The following is a 13,784-nucleotide window of genomic DNA, read 5'->3' as shown; positions in this document are numbered from 1 at the left end:
GGGTCAGCAAGGAGACCTACTCAGGACATGCTGTACCTTGGCGTCAGGCCAACAAGGGTGCGAATCCTGCTCCATCCCGGGTGTGAGACCTGGGCAAGTCAGTTGACCAACATGGGCCTCAGTTTCCTCCTCAGTTAAAGGTGAAGAGGTTTGTGGGTTTTTTTGGTGATCACGACAAGCACGTACATCAAGCGCTTGGCACATGTCACCCTGGTAAGTGCTCAAATGAATGACATCTATTAGCATGTGCCAAGTCTGAGTCGATTTTGTTCGCACACAGTTTCCATCAGTGGGGCCTCGTGTGTACCAGGGACTCAGGAGATGATCTCTTTCCTTCTGTGGTTTATGCTCCTGGCTTACAGTTGCAGTTACCCCAAACCTTGGGTGCACCTTCTTCCTCTCTCCTGAGTTTTGCATGATTTTGCTCCCCTGGAACTCCACCTGCCCCCTTCTTCCCTGCCCTCTGTCCTACCCTTTGGCTAATTTTGACTCCCCTTCCGGTATTGTATGCCCTCTTCAAAGCCCAACCAGGGCCCTTGTGCCCACTCACCCCAAAGCAGGCTGAGCGTTCAGTCTCTATACTCACTGCCATGTGGTCTTTGAGGTACCCTATCAGCTCCCCACCTACCCTGCCTCAAGCCCGGGCCTACACCTCTCATCTCCCATCCCCTTTGCCTATTGCAACCAACGTAGGTACTCAGTAAATGTCCATTAAATGAAAGTGACTACACACACGCCTGGATTCCTCACCTCTTTTTGGAAGGCCTAACCCACACACAATGTGCTGCCAGGTGTCCCAGAAAACATGGCTCCGATAGGGGCAGGGTGGCTGGTTGCTGTGTTGCAACAGGACAATCCTTCCATTCACCTCTCACCAGTGCCATTGGCCCGTCCCTCCATTACCAGGATGCTTATCTCACTCACTGGTTGGCCTATATGCTCCCCAGATGGAATTGGGTGGAAAACCTGGTTGAGATGTGTGGGCCCTGGAACCGAAGTGTTGAAATCAATTGAAACTTTGGATGGAAGAAGGGATGCAGTTAAATTCCAGGGTGAGCAAGGTATGCTGTTCCTTTTCCAGCACCAGCTGCCGCCGCCGAAGGCAGCCCTTTCCCCCCTTGAGTCACAGCTGCTCCAAGGCACACGGACACTATTGAGTAATCGTAAAATAGGAATGCTGGCCCGCCCCCATTTCCACACGCCCAAATCCTGCTCCTGCTCAAGGCACAGCTCACCTGCAAGGTTGCACATGAAGTGACTGGCTTCTAATAAGCATTTAATGAAGGGTAGCTGTTACTACAATGCCACGGCCTCCCGAAGGCCCCTCGGGCTCCCGCCTTTCATTCGTGGGCCCCTGAGGTTGTAGCTTGACCTGACTTCTGGGACCTTCTGTGGCTTTGGGGGGAAGCACTGTGTCGTGGTCAGGCAGAGAAGGGTTCGAGGAGGGGTTCTGCTACTTACTTGCTGTGCTATCTCTGAGGAGTTCTTTGTAGGCCCTTTGAGTCTCAGTCATCAGTGAATAGCAGAATGCCAATCAGCCCTCTTTCAGTTGTAGGCGCAACATTTTTTTACCTAGACTGGCTTCAGCAAAAAGAGAACGTACTGGTTCACATGGCCAAAAGGTGCAGGGAAAAGCTGGTTTCAGGCGTCGCTGGGGACAGGAGCCCTGTGATGTCGTTGGATGTGGCTTCCTTTCACCCACAGTCCTATATTTTACCGATTGGACTCCAGCAGGACTCCCTACGGGGGATGATGGTTGTACCAGCTCCAGTTCTAAATCGTCCCTTGGATAGGTCAGGGGGAGTCAGCCTGAGTCTCCAACAGGAGAGATCAAAGTCATGGTTTGGTTGGTAGAATTGCTCTTGGTCATTTGGTTACCCACCCATGCCTGAAGCGATCTCTACGACAAAAGATGGAATATGCTGATTGACTCAGGCTTAGACTTGGAAATGGAGTGGGCAGGGACCAGGGACTTCTCTGAGCCTCTCTTGAGTGTGAGGGAGGAGCCACTTCCCCCTTGAGCACCATGGACCCCCGCCCTCAAATCATAACATTACTAACAGCCTACATGTATGCTACATGCTACTCACCCAGGTCTTGCCCTCAGTTTTAACTCATTGATGTTTACAAACAGTTCTCTGAGATATGTGTTGCTGTTATTTGCATTTGACTGAGGAGGATGCTAAAGGTACAGAGATGTCATGAGGCTTTCCCAAGGTCACTGGGCTGGTGAGGGGTACAAGCTATGAATCCTGGCATGGTAGCAAAGTCCCCACTCCTGACCATTTTCCTTTATTACTTATTGTAAGAGGGAGACAGACAAGAAACTATTAGACAAATCAAGGTATACTATTCTATACTATACAGTAATTTAGTATAATATAATTAATTTAATATATAATATAATACAATAAATATAATATAATATAATATAATATAATATAATATAATATAATATAATATAATATAATATAATATAATATAATATAATATAAATATAACAAGATAGCACTATATTATAATATAATATAGCACTGTATATCAGCATATTATATATTATATGAAATGCTATCATAGCACATAGTAGGCCTTGGTAAGCAGCAGCCCATCTTTGTACCCATCCCAAGAGCATCTGCCACCAGCTTGGTGCATCAGAACAATTGAATGAGTGTTGACCAGCGGACCAAAGGAATCATTTTGGGCACCAACATGAGATTGCTGTCCATTTTCTTTCTTTTTTTTTTTTTAATATATCTTTATTGATTTCAGACAGAGGGAAGGAGAGGAGAGAGAGAGAAACATCAACAATGAAAGAGTCATTGATCGGCTGCCTCCTGCATGCCCCCTACTGAGGACCAAGCCCACAACCTGGGCATGTGCCCTGGCCCGGGAATCAAACCCCAATTGCCTAGATCCTAGGTTGATGGTCAACCGCTGAGCCACGCCCAGCCAGGCTGTCCATTTTCTATGTGACAGGGTAGAAAGGCTGGGTTTAAAGATATATGCTGGCAGAATTCGACTTCTAGAGATTCCTCCAACATCTTTCCATGACTGTGGGGGCACTGAGTTCAATGCACCTGAAAATTATGAACTCATGGTGATTCAGGCCTGGGGACATATAAGGCCAGCTGGGCAAGTGACCTGCGCAAGGGGTTGGAGGTACCCAGCAAGAGTCTTAGGCTTTGTCCTCTTGAGACTCTCTCACAACAGGTTTGGGAGAAGGAAAGTCTCCTTTCATTGGGCCCTAGCCCCCCACTCTTGGGTTTCATCCTGCTAGTGGCAGAACTTTCAGAAAAACGTCTTGGAGGAGTAGGGATTTTTAAGGTATCACCAAGTACCTAGTTATGTACTTCACGATGCATGTAGACACCCGTGAGACTTCTGAATTCCTAGGTTTTAATCAATGAACAAATATAAAAGTATGTCAGATGACTCTGCGTTCCCTTCAAGCCCAAGTCTTGAAAGGGCAGTGACCTCTCATTGAGATCACTAAGTGTCAGGTTTTCACTTATGGAAAGCTTGTTTATGTCAGGCTTTGTGCTAATTGGGTTGATAAAGGATGAATAATCTTGTTACTTGTCCATAGATCATTCCATCTGCCTGTTGATCCATCCATCCATCCATCCATCCATCCATCCATCCATCCATCCATCCATCCATCCATCCATTTTTATGTCCAGAGTGCAAACCTTTTTTAGGAACCTCAGGGGACATGTGAAAGGCCATTGAGGCAACCGTAGCTTTTTGAACTTGTTTGCAATTTTTTCTAAGCACAAACATATCTTTGCCTCTTAGACACAACAAGAACACCAGCCCCTCAGAATATATGTAGAACAGCTCATGGGCGACAAAAAGAACCACTATTATTTTCTTCCTGCTTTAAGCAAGAAATAAACTTGAGCGTCTGAACAGAAAAGGAAATCTTTGTTGTGGATATGGGCCCCCTCCCCAGCACTTAATATATTTTATGTTTTGGTTTCCCAGAAGTGAAAAATCTCACGGAATATTATTTTTTTTCCTCACTGGTGTCTATTCATACCTCCAGGGGGATCTACTACACATGGAATGCACTGTGATTATCCGTTTCACTGGGGAAGAATAAAATATCTCCTAACAGCTCCAGGGAGCCTTCACTAGGCTTCGCTTTGATGAAACACACCTCACGGATAGAAGTCCATGTCAATAGGCCCATCTTGTTGGGCTCCCTATCCTGAGAGCCAACTGATTCGGGTGGAACTGAATATCCTCTGGGAGGTTTAAAGGTATGTTTTCTTGAACTCAGTTTAAGAACCAAGATGCTCACCTAAAACAACAGAGGGTGCCCTGTGACGAACGCCCCATCATTCTGCACTGTGCTGACATTTTCCAGCTATTAGAAATAAAATACAACTGACTGGTCACTTAATTTCTTCAAATACAGTGATATACTCTCACGACAAGTGCCTTTACTGCAAAATTCTTATCTATACACATTTGGCACAAATTCTTATGTTATGCAACCAGAAGTTGGGCAGAAAAAAGGCATATTAAACCAATGCAAGGGAAAGAGAAAAAAATACAGAGAAAAATAAATCCAGGACTTCAAATTGTGCCCATGTTGCTGTGTTACAGGAACAGGAGCCAGAGACACTAGGAGGGGTGTGAGAAAGAGAGACGGAGCTGGATCAGGGTCCTGTGCTGTTTTGAAGTTCCCTGGTATGAAGGTGTTACAGCCATATATCTTTACATATGTTAAGAGGTTAAGGAATTATTGACAACATATTCAGAGACAGGACTTTTCTCATTGCTCCAAGGCAGCCGGCACTTACATCTTGTCTTAAACCCTGATGAATGGGATGCTCAGGATAGTTTGGGAGAGTCATTTTGACTCTCTGAGCTTCTGTTCTCTCTAAAATGTGGGAGCTATGTCAAAGGACCACAGAACTGTGGTCCTCGAAGTCTGCAAATCTATATGTGTGTCCATATTTTTCAAAACTATTTCCATTTCAAAGCACGTGGCAGTGTCCCCACGCAGTGCCTGGCACATGGGAGCCAGAGTGGTACCTACTTTCCATCTGATTTCACCCTGGGAGGCCCTGGGAGGTGTCAATATACCTGCTGGAGTATCATCTCCATTGTAGAAACAGTTTCAATCAAATTACCCACCAAGATGTATTTTTATCATTATAGCTAATAACTGTTTTGAACAATGCTTTGGAATTTCCACTGGGAAAGAAAGGTCTTTGGCACAGTGGGGTTGGCAGGGCCAGGACAAGATCCTGGCTCTCCTGACCTCTGGCCACAAGACTGCGTAGCCTCTCTTCTTTAGACTCGCTGAGATGTAGTTTACTTAGGTGTGAAATGGGCTCCCCATGTCTCTGGGAGGCCCCACTACAGCCCAGCTCTGTGAAGGCTGGCACCTGCACCCAATCAATAGGGCTACTGCTACTATTACTAATCATCGGCTCTAGGGGAGAATTCATAGAAATGTGTGACTTGGCTTGTTTTGCTTCTGAAAACCAGAGGTTAATGCTCATTCCTTGGAGGAAGTTCTGTGGCTCAGACAGACAGAGAAAGAAAATTGTAAATACCAAAGTGACCTTTTCCCCCAACTGTTGTGCAGATCACGAAACTAATTAGCCAGGTTCTAAGTGGGCTGGAAACTGAGAGCCATGGGAAAGGTCTCTCCGTGAAGATGACACAGCCCTCAGGGTTCCCTGTTTGTTCCCTTGGTGACTCCTGTATTAGACGTGTTCAGTTTGCTGGTCACAAGCTGGGTTTTGAGATGGGATGGCTTGGCAGCTCCTTCCAGGCCTCTAAGCCAGCAGCCAGGAAGTTGGGAGGGGCCCTGGGATGGTGGGGAGACCACAGCCTGGGCCCTTCCTTGACGCACCCACCCTGGCCTTGCCCAAGCTGGAAGACAAAGAATCACAGGCCCACTGTCGGTCAAGTATGTTGGGCCACCTGCCAAGGAGGTGGGGGCCGCGGGGCCTGGGAAAGGAGGGCACATGTAAGGCAGAGGCCTGGGCGCCGGAGCCTCCCCAGGCGCCGAGTCACCGAGAAGGCTGCGGGGGAGTGTTGTTGCGGGGTGAGGAGCCTGGGCTCAGACCAGCCTGTGGTGAGCACCCTCCCACACCCAGGAGCCAAGATGACTGCGCAGAGCGAGGGTGGGGGCGCCGAGTGTGGGGAGGAGGCGCAGGCTTGGGAAACAAAACCCGCCTCCTCTCCGTCTCCCCTGATGGGAAGCCAGGGCCGGCGAGGGGGCTGGCGGAGGGCACCGAGCCACCGAAACCGCACGGCTTTTGGTTGATTGGGCTTGAGGTCTAACCTAAGCCTCGAGGCAGCCCAAGAGAATAACCCCAGGTCGTCTAATTCCAGGGTAGGCTTCAGATGATGTTGGAATATACGAAAGGGAAATAATGATCCAAGTCACTTATTTTACTTCCCAATACCCCCAAAGCATACTTTATGGGGGCACCTGCAAAAGACCACTTGCATCTTCATAACATGCCCACCTTAATCATCTTCATGTGCCCACCTTCATATCACTTCTCTTAGAGGGTTTATCATTGACTATGATCTGTCTTTTTCTGCAGATGCCTTCGAGCTCTTTGGGAGCAGGGTTGGCATCTGATGTTCATCTCTCCAAATGAGAGCAGTAGCAAGTGGTTTATTATGTGGGTAAAGGGATGGATAAACGCAAAGTGAATAACTTCGGAAATTAGATGTTGCTAAGAATGTAAGAGCGTGTGCTTCTCGGTGGCTCCTGGGGCCAGAGGGAATTTCCTTGTCTCAGGATCCCGTGAGTAAAGGTGACTTCTGCCCCAGGCTTGGACACTCCTGTGAAGACAAAAGCGTGTTCCTTACTTGTCACTACCCTTGAAACCAGATTAAAATGCATCCTCAAAAAAAAATAAATAAATAAGAGTTGAGGACTTGCTACCTAATGTTCATGAGTTATGTGTTCTGTGTTTGTGAGTCTCTTTTTTTTTTTTTTGTCTTTTCTATCTTCATTTCTCATCAGCACGAAACATTGTTCTTTCTGCATCTGACTTTACCAGAAGTCACAGTTGCAGGGGTACGAAAAGCGAAGATAAGTTTCTAAGTAAAGGAAGCACCACCATTCTCTCCCTGTGCGCTGAGCAGGACCCGGGGAGGGAAGCCGTCCACGCTGAAACGCACCACATCCTTTCCATGAAAAACCTGCCACACTCATGAGGCTCTGCTGACCGGAGCCTGCGCCCCAGCATCCATGGGGTCAAAGGTTTCTGGCGATGAAGAAGAAAAAGGTCACCAAGAAGCAGGTTTTTTGATTTCTCTAAAAAAAGCAAATCTCCTACCCCAGAGCCCTTCCCTACCCCTTGACATGCCGATGAGAAAGAAGAGGTAGATTTTGAGAAAACCATCATGAGGTTAGTGAAGGTGATGCCACGAAAGGAACTGATGCCATGGAAGCAACATCAATTCAGGTACCAGGAAGCCAACCTTCACAGCCCTCTTTCCCTCCCTCACATGACATCTGTCCCCAGTGTCTGTGGGTCCCATCTTGAGTCCATCCTCAGTCTATCCCCAAGCATTTTTGTGCGTTCATCACCTTTTTTTAAAAAAACTTTATTGAGAAATAATTCAGATAATCAACAATGGAACCATTTAAAGTGTATGATTTCATGTTTTTTAAATACAGTCACAAAGTTGTGCAACCATCACCACTCTTCAATTCCAGAGAATTTTCATCCCCTCTCCCCAAAACTGTACCCATTAGCAGTCACTCTTCATTTCTCCCTCTCTCCAGTTCCCAGTAATCACCAATCTTATTTCCTATGTCTACAGATTTGCCAATTCTGGACATTTCATATAAATGGAATAATAGAAAATGTAGTCCTTTATGTCTGGCTTATTTCACTTCATCCATATTGTAGCATGAACCAGTACTTTGTTCCTTTTTCATGGCTTGGTAATATTCCACCGTATAGATCGACCACATTTTGTTTGTTTATTCGTCTGTTGATGAACATCGGACTCACCTCCACCTTTTGACCGTATGAATGGTACTGCTCTGAACAGCTGTATATAAGCTGTTGTATAGCCATGTATTTTCATTTGTGTTGGGTATATATCCAGGAGCAGAATGGCTGGGTCATCTGAGAACACAATGTTTAGTTGTTTGAGGAACTGCCTGTTTCCCACCTTTTTAAATTTTTTTCCTTAAGACCATACAATGGCCTCTTGAGTGTTTTCTTTGCCCCCAGAGTTTCCCGTCCTACCTGCCAGGCCTCCAACTAGAGCATCGGGGAGCAAAGCCTACCATCCAAGGGACACCTTTAGAACTTCACAGTGAACAGCAAGGACAGAGTACTTGGAGCATAAGCTGGGTCGTGGTACTTGTTACGCACTGCCTGAAGCAGCTCATTACCCCAGAATGATGCCGCAGCGCCCATCTCCGGCCCAGGCGGTCGGGAAGGGCCTCTCTGCTTCTCCCTCCCTCTTAGTATCTTCCAGTCGCTCTGGCCCTCCTCGGACACCGGCTCTCCTGCATCGAGCCCTTGCACACAGCCTGCACTTTGTCCCCTCTGCCTGGATTAGAGCATGCCCTTCTTCACAAAGCTGGCCAAATGAAGGAGCGATACACTGAAGTCAATGCATTCAATATGGTAACACGCTCAAGGCCACACCGCTGGTCGATGGCAGAGTCCCCACTGGATTCTCATATCAAACAGGTTTTTGTTTCTTTTGAATCTCTCCTAGGCGATCACCTAATATAAAACCTGTACTACAGACCCTCTCCTACCTCTATATGGGTGTTTCTCAACCTCAGCATTACTGACATTTGGGATTATATAATTCTTTGTGGTGGAGGCTGTCCTGTGAGTTGTAGGACATATTTATGCATCTCTAGTCTCCACCCACTGGACGCCAGCAGCAATCTCCTCACCTCCTCTGTTATAACAAACAAAAATACATCCAGACATTGCCAAAGTCCTTTGGGGGTGGGGGATTGGGGGTGGGGGTAAAGAAACATCCAGTTGAGAACCACTGTTCTATAGCTCTTGTCTTGTTTAATGAATATTGGGTGCTGAAAATAGCCAAGGGTATTTCCAGTCCCTACTCACCAGAGAAAGATTTTTACCCAAATCCCTTTAATAAGGTAGGAAATAAGGCCCATATGAATTTAGGAGACATTTTAACAATAAAGTTGGAATCTGAAAGAGTTCATGATAAATCTACAGTTAGTAAGAATACTTGATTTACCAGATTACTCATTTTTCCAGAATTTTGGTCAATATCAACTTAATGGGATTCCCAGCCATCCTGGGCCAGGCCAGTAGCATGACCTTGACACCTTAGGGAGTCATTTTTATAAAGTATTTTTCTGGGGGCTTGGCTCATCCTTTCCAAAAGATCAGGACTTTAGAGGAGAGCCATAGTAACAGGAAGGGGGACACATGATCAGAGGAAGAGACCCTATGATAAGGGTACATTTGTAAGTGCTTCATGCTAATGTCAACAGCTTGCACCTCCCACAGCCTCCTCTGAGGCCTGAGTCTGAGAAGCAGAAATTAACACAATTGCTCTGAGACTTTCCAATTCAGGATGCTTCCCAGCTCGTGCAGCGCCCTTCAAACTTGGCGGGGTGCGACCTGAGGCCCCATTAGTAACCCCGGCAAATATGCGAATCATTTTAGTTGGAGATGTCCAAATACAAGAATCATCTTCTTCCCCTGGGCAGGATTAATAAATCTGCATGATGTATATTAAGTGTTTAATTAAATCTCAATGCTAGAACATTCCCAGGAAGTAATACAAACTCTCTGGAGGAGGTCTGGAAGCCGGGGGTGCTTGCCTGCATCCACCAGATACCAGGTTTCATTTTAGTTTTCTCTTTGGTACCTGGGTTGTTTTGCAGGAATTAGAGCTGCTCATAATGATTCGATAATGCTCAGACAACTATTAAGATTACAGACATTTGAGCCCCGGGGGGCATAATGGCCATCTTCCCTCCAGCCAGAACCCCACCAGCTTCTGCCCCCTTGCCCCTGTCCTTGGTGGGAAGGTCGCTGGGTGCTCAACGCAGAATCTGTGTCGGAGGAACATAAGGATCCCAAGAGCAACTGGAAGCTTAAGGGGAAAGTGCTTCTTAGACACAAATGTTTCCTCCTTTGGTTCTAAATGCTAGTAGGACTTCCTGGGGCCTCGGGGCTGCATGTGCTCCGAGCAGAGAAGCCAGGCTCAGAGGGGGCACCCCAGGCGCTCTCACGCTGAGGGATGAAACCTTAGTAAGTAGCCGTATTATCTGAATCCTCACTTCGCGTGGATTGATGGAATTCATATCAGAAAGTCCCCTCACTGCTGGAAAGGTCCTCCGCTGGTTGCCTCTATCTTCCAAAATAGGGACTCCTACCTTCATCGCTGTGCTTTGTTTCTCCCATTTGCTCATTCATTCATGCTTTTATTCACTCATTTTTTCCACGCGAGTCTATTTAAAACCTTCTATGTATGGTGCGCTGTATTTGTCCCCAAAGTTGCCCTCGGTCGATCATCGACGACTATATGCCAAGCACCGTTCTGAGCGACGTACGTGCACCATCTTTAATTTCATCTTTGAAAGTGGAGGGTCTTCTCCATTTGGCACCAGGAGGGAAAGTCAGGGAGATTCAGGGCACAAGAAGGGCCTGAGCGGCGGCTGCTGGCTTCGGAGTGTAGGGGCATGTGACAAGGAATGCAGGTGTGCTCCAGGAGCTGAGAGTGTCCCCACCCACTCCACCGCGACAGCCGACAGCCAGCAAGAAAATGGGGACCTCAATCCCACAGCTACAGAGAAATTAATTCTGCCAACAGTTTGAATGAGCCGGAAAGCAGAGTCTCCCCCAGGGCCTCCAGTTAGGAGCTCAGCCCAGATGGCACCTTGATTTTGACCTTGGATGGGCCCCTTTGCAGAGAACCCAACTGAGCCCACTCAGACTTCAAACCTGCAGACTGTGATACAGCAGTGGGTACTGTTTTCAGTGCTAAGTTTGTGGTATCCGTCAGGCAGCAGCAGAAAACGATTACAGCTCTCATCATTACTGCTGCTAACAGACTCATTTCATTCCCATGATAAGCCCGTAAGCTGTATGTTTTTATCTTTTCGATATAGGTCAAGAAACTGAAATTCAGAGAAGATACCTATTCAAGCCCACACAGCTTGTAAGGAAGGCGGAGACAGATGCAAACCCAGCTCTCCTGACTGCGGCGCTGATGTCTTTCTATCTGTCCACACAACTTCAGTCCTGGGGGCCTCAGAAATCACCGGGGTGAGTGCAACTATGCTCACTCTCTCCCCGTCGCCCTCTGGCACTGTGAATCAGGGGCATGCAATATTAGGAAGAAGAGGGGACCGCGGCTGTCCCGTATAGAACTCCAGTGTGAGTGGAAGCAGCCCTGGACCCAAGAGCAAGGTGAGCCTGCAGGCAACACAGACAAGGGGCCACAGAGAAGAGGGGAGGGGCGTGGAAATGGAGGTGCCATCAAAGGGGAGAAAATTGGGATGAGATTAAGGTCAGGATGTTGGGAGCTTCTAGTTTTTAATCTTTTTTCACTGTCCAAGATGCACCCCCAAAGGTCCAAAGTGACAGTAGTCACTGCCACGTGCCACATGCCCCGAGTCTTCCAGAGGCTACCCCACCCTCTGTGCCGTCCTCTGACAGCTGTCATTCAGCGTGGCGACGAATCCCTGCCTGCAGCATCCACCTGGCTGTCTCTTCACTGTCCTGTGCTTGGGGTCAGAGGCCACTCATCAAAGCCCCTTTTCCTGACCCTCTGTGGCTGCTGCTGGCCTCACCTTTTGGGGAGCAGAGCCAACTGCATTGGAAAGAAAGATTATGCTAAAGAAAAACGACCAGAATTCTAAAGCTTGACTTCCTGAGCACTTTTGTAAATCTTATCTCTCTCTTCTTTTTCTGATTATGATAATATTTTTTGCTCATTACAGAAACTTTAGAGAATGCAAAAAGGAGAAAGAGTGAAGTTCAGACAACATAAAAACAGTGGTTGTTAAGAGTGTTCTCCTCTAATTTATTCTTCTGTAATGAATACACAAAGATATATACACAAATATGCAAGTATATAACTGAAAATATTTTTAATGGAGTTGGGAGCAGACTGAATCTACTTTTTGTACCCAACTTTTTACTTTGTAATATGCCATCGGTACTCTTCCAGGCCATTGAGTACTCTTTGAAAGCATGTCTTTATTGGCCACATAAAATTTAATTATGTGATTATAAAATAATTTAATTGATTATTTTGCTTATTTGGGGGCATTAAAATCCTTTCCATTCTTCCAGTAATATACATATTCTAACCTATATCCTTGTACCATTGCTGAATATCTGATCATTTCTCTAAGATAAATATAAAAAATTGGGGTTACTAGGCTATGATGGTTAATTTTACTTGTCAGCTTGAGCAGGCCTTGGTTGTGGTGTCCAGAGCAAACAGTCTTTCTGAGTGTGTCTGCGAGGGTGATTCTGGATGAGGTGAGCATTTGACTCGTGGGCTCAGTAAAGTAGATGGTTCTCCCAATGCAGTGGGCCCCACCAAGTCCATTGAGGATCTGGACAGAACAAAAGGCAGGGAAGAAGGAATTCGCTCCCTCTCTTTTCTGTCTCAATGTGTGAACTATGACAACATCTTCTACCCTCAGACTGGGTTGCACATAATTGGTTCCCAGGGTCCTCAGGCTTCTGGACTCCAACTGAATGACACCACCGCTCTCCTGGGTCTCCAGGTTGCAGACAGCAGGTAGGGGGACTTCTCAGCCTCCATACCCATGTGAGCTAGTTCCTCACAATAAATCTCCATATACACACACACACACACACACACACACACACACACACACACATATATAGACAAGATTATTCAATAAGATATATATATTATTCAGAAAGATTATATATATAAAATCTTTCTCTAGAGAAGCCGGGCTCATACATAGGCTAAAAGGTATAAATATTTTAGGGCTTTGCTATGAAAAAGTATTTTCTAGAAATGTTGAATCTCTCCTTCCACACTCTTGCTACTGTAATGGGTTACACAGTTTCAAAAATCCATGTCAGTTTGAACTACATCTTTCCTTAAACAGCATTCTGTCTGCCCTGGATATTTTTCCTTTGACAATTCTTCCACATTCCTGACCCAAACAACCCCCACCCCCCCCATCCATTGGCCTCACTCAGATGTCTCCAAGTAGCAAAATAAATAAATAAATAAATAAATAAATAAATAAAAATGCTCCTTAGATGACTCTTTCCCTAGATATCTACATTTGTTTATCTATAAAGATACCCATATGCAGGCCCATGTACAGTACATATATCAACTGAAGATCAAATGCCAAGCAATGTTTACTTCCAAAGCTCTAAATCTTTATGTGTCTATATATCTATCTATATAGATTTATATCATTGTTCAATTAACTGTTTGCGTACAGCCTCCTGGTTCACAGCCAGGAGCAGCGGTGTCATTTGGCTGGGTCTCTCTGTTGAAGAGAGGAAAGAAAGAAAGCAAAACTCACTGAGGCTGTACCACGTGCCTCTCGGTTAGGCTCCGTGATGCGCATTAATGTTTTAAAGCCACACGAGACATTCTTTCCTGCATGTCTGTGCCTAGAGAAGTCAATGGCAATGTTCAGGAACTCGCCAAGGCCTGCAGCCAGTGCTGCAGCGAGAGGGGAAGATTCGAACCCAAGCCTGTCCGCTCCAAGTCCCACGCTCCCTTGTCACCGAGTCCCATCAGCAGGTCCTCTAGAGCAGGGTTACAGCAGC

At 46.3% G+C, this 13,784-nt stretch overlaps 1 protein-coding gene across 1 annotated transcript in view; it reads right to left on the bottom strand.

Annotated features, from left to right (window-relative positions):
* Positions 1–13,784, bottom strand: part of MAF (MAF bZIP transcription factor) — a 131,423-nt gene that overhangs the window by 16,771 nt on the left and 100,868 nt on the right. The window lies entirely within an intron of this gene.

Source organism: Miniopterus natalensis, chromosome 18 (genome assembly GCF_054644295.1).
Source record: "Miniopterus natalensis isolate mMinNat1 chromosome 18, mMinNat1.hap1, whole genome shotgun sequence".
In the NCBI taxonomy this organism is placed as follows: Eukaryota; Metazoa; Chordata; class Mammalia; order Chiroptera; family Miniopteridae; genus Miniopterus; species Miniopterus natalensis.
Note: the sequence above shows the minus strand (reverse complement) of the source record. Positions and strands in the feature narration are given on the sequence as shown.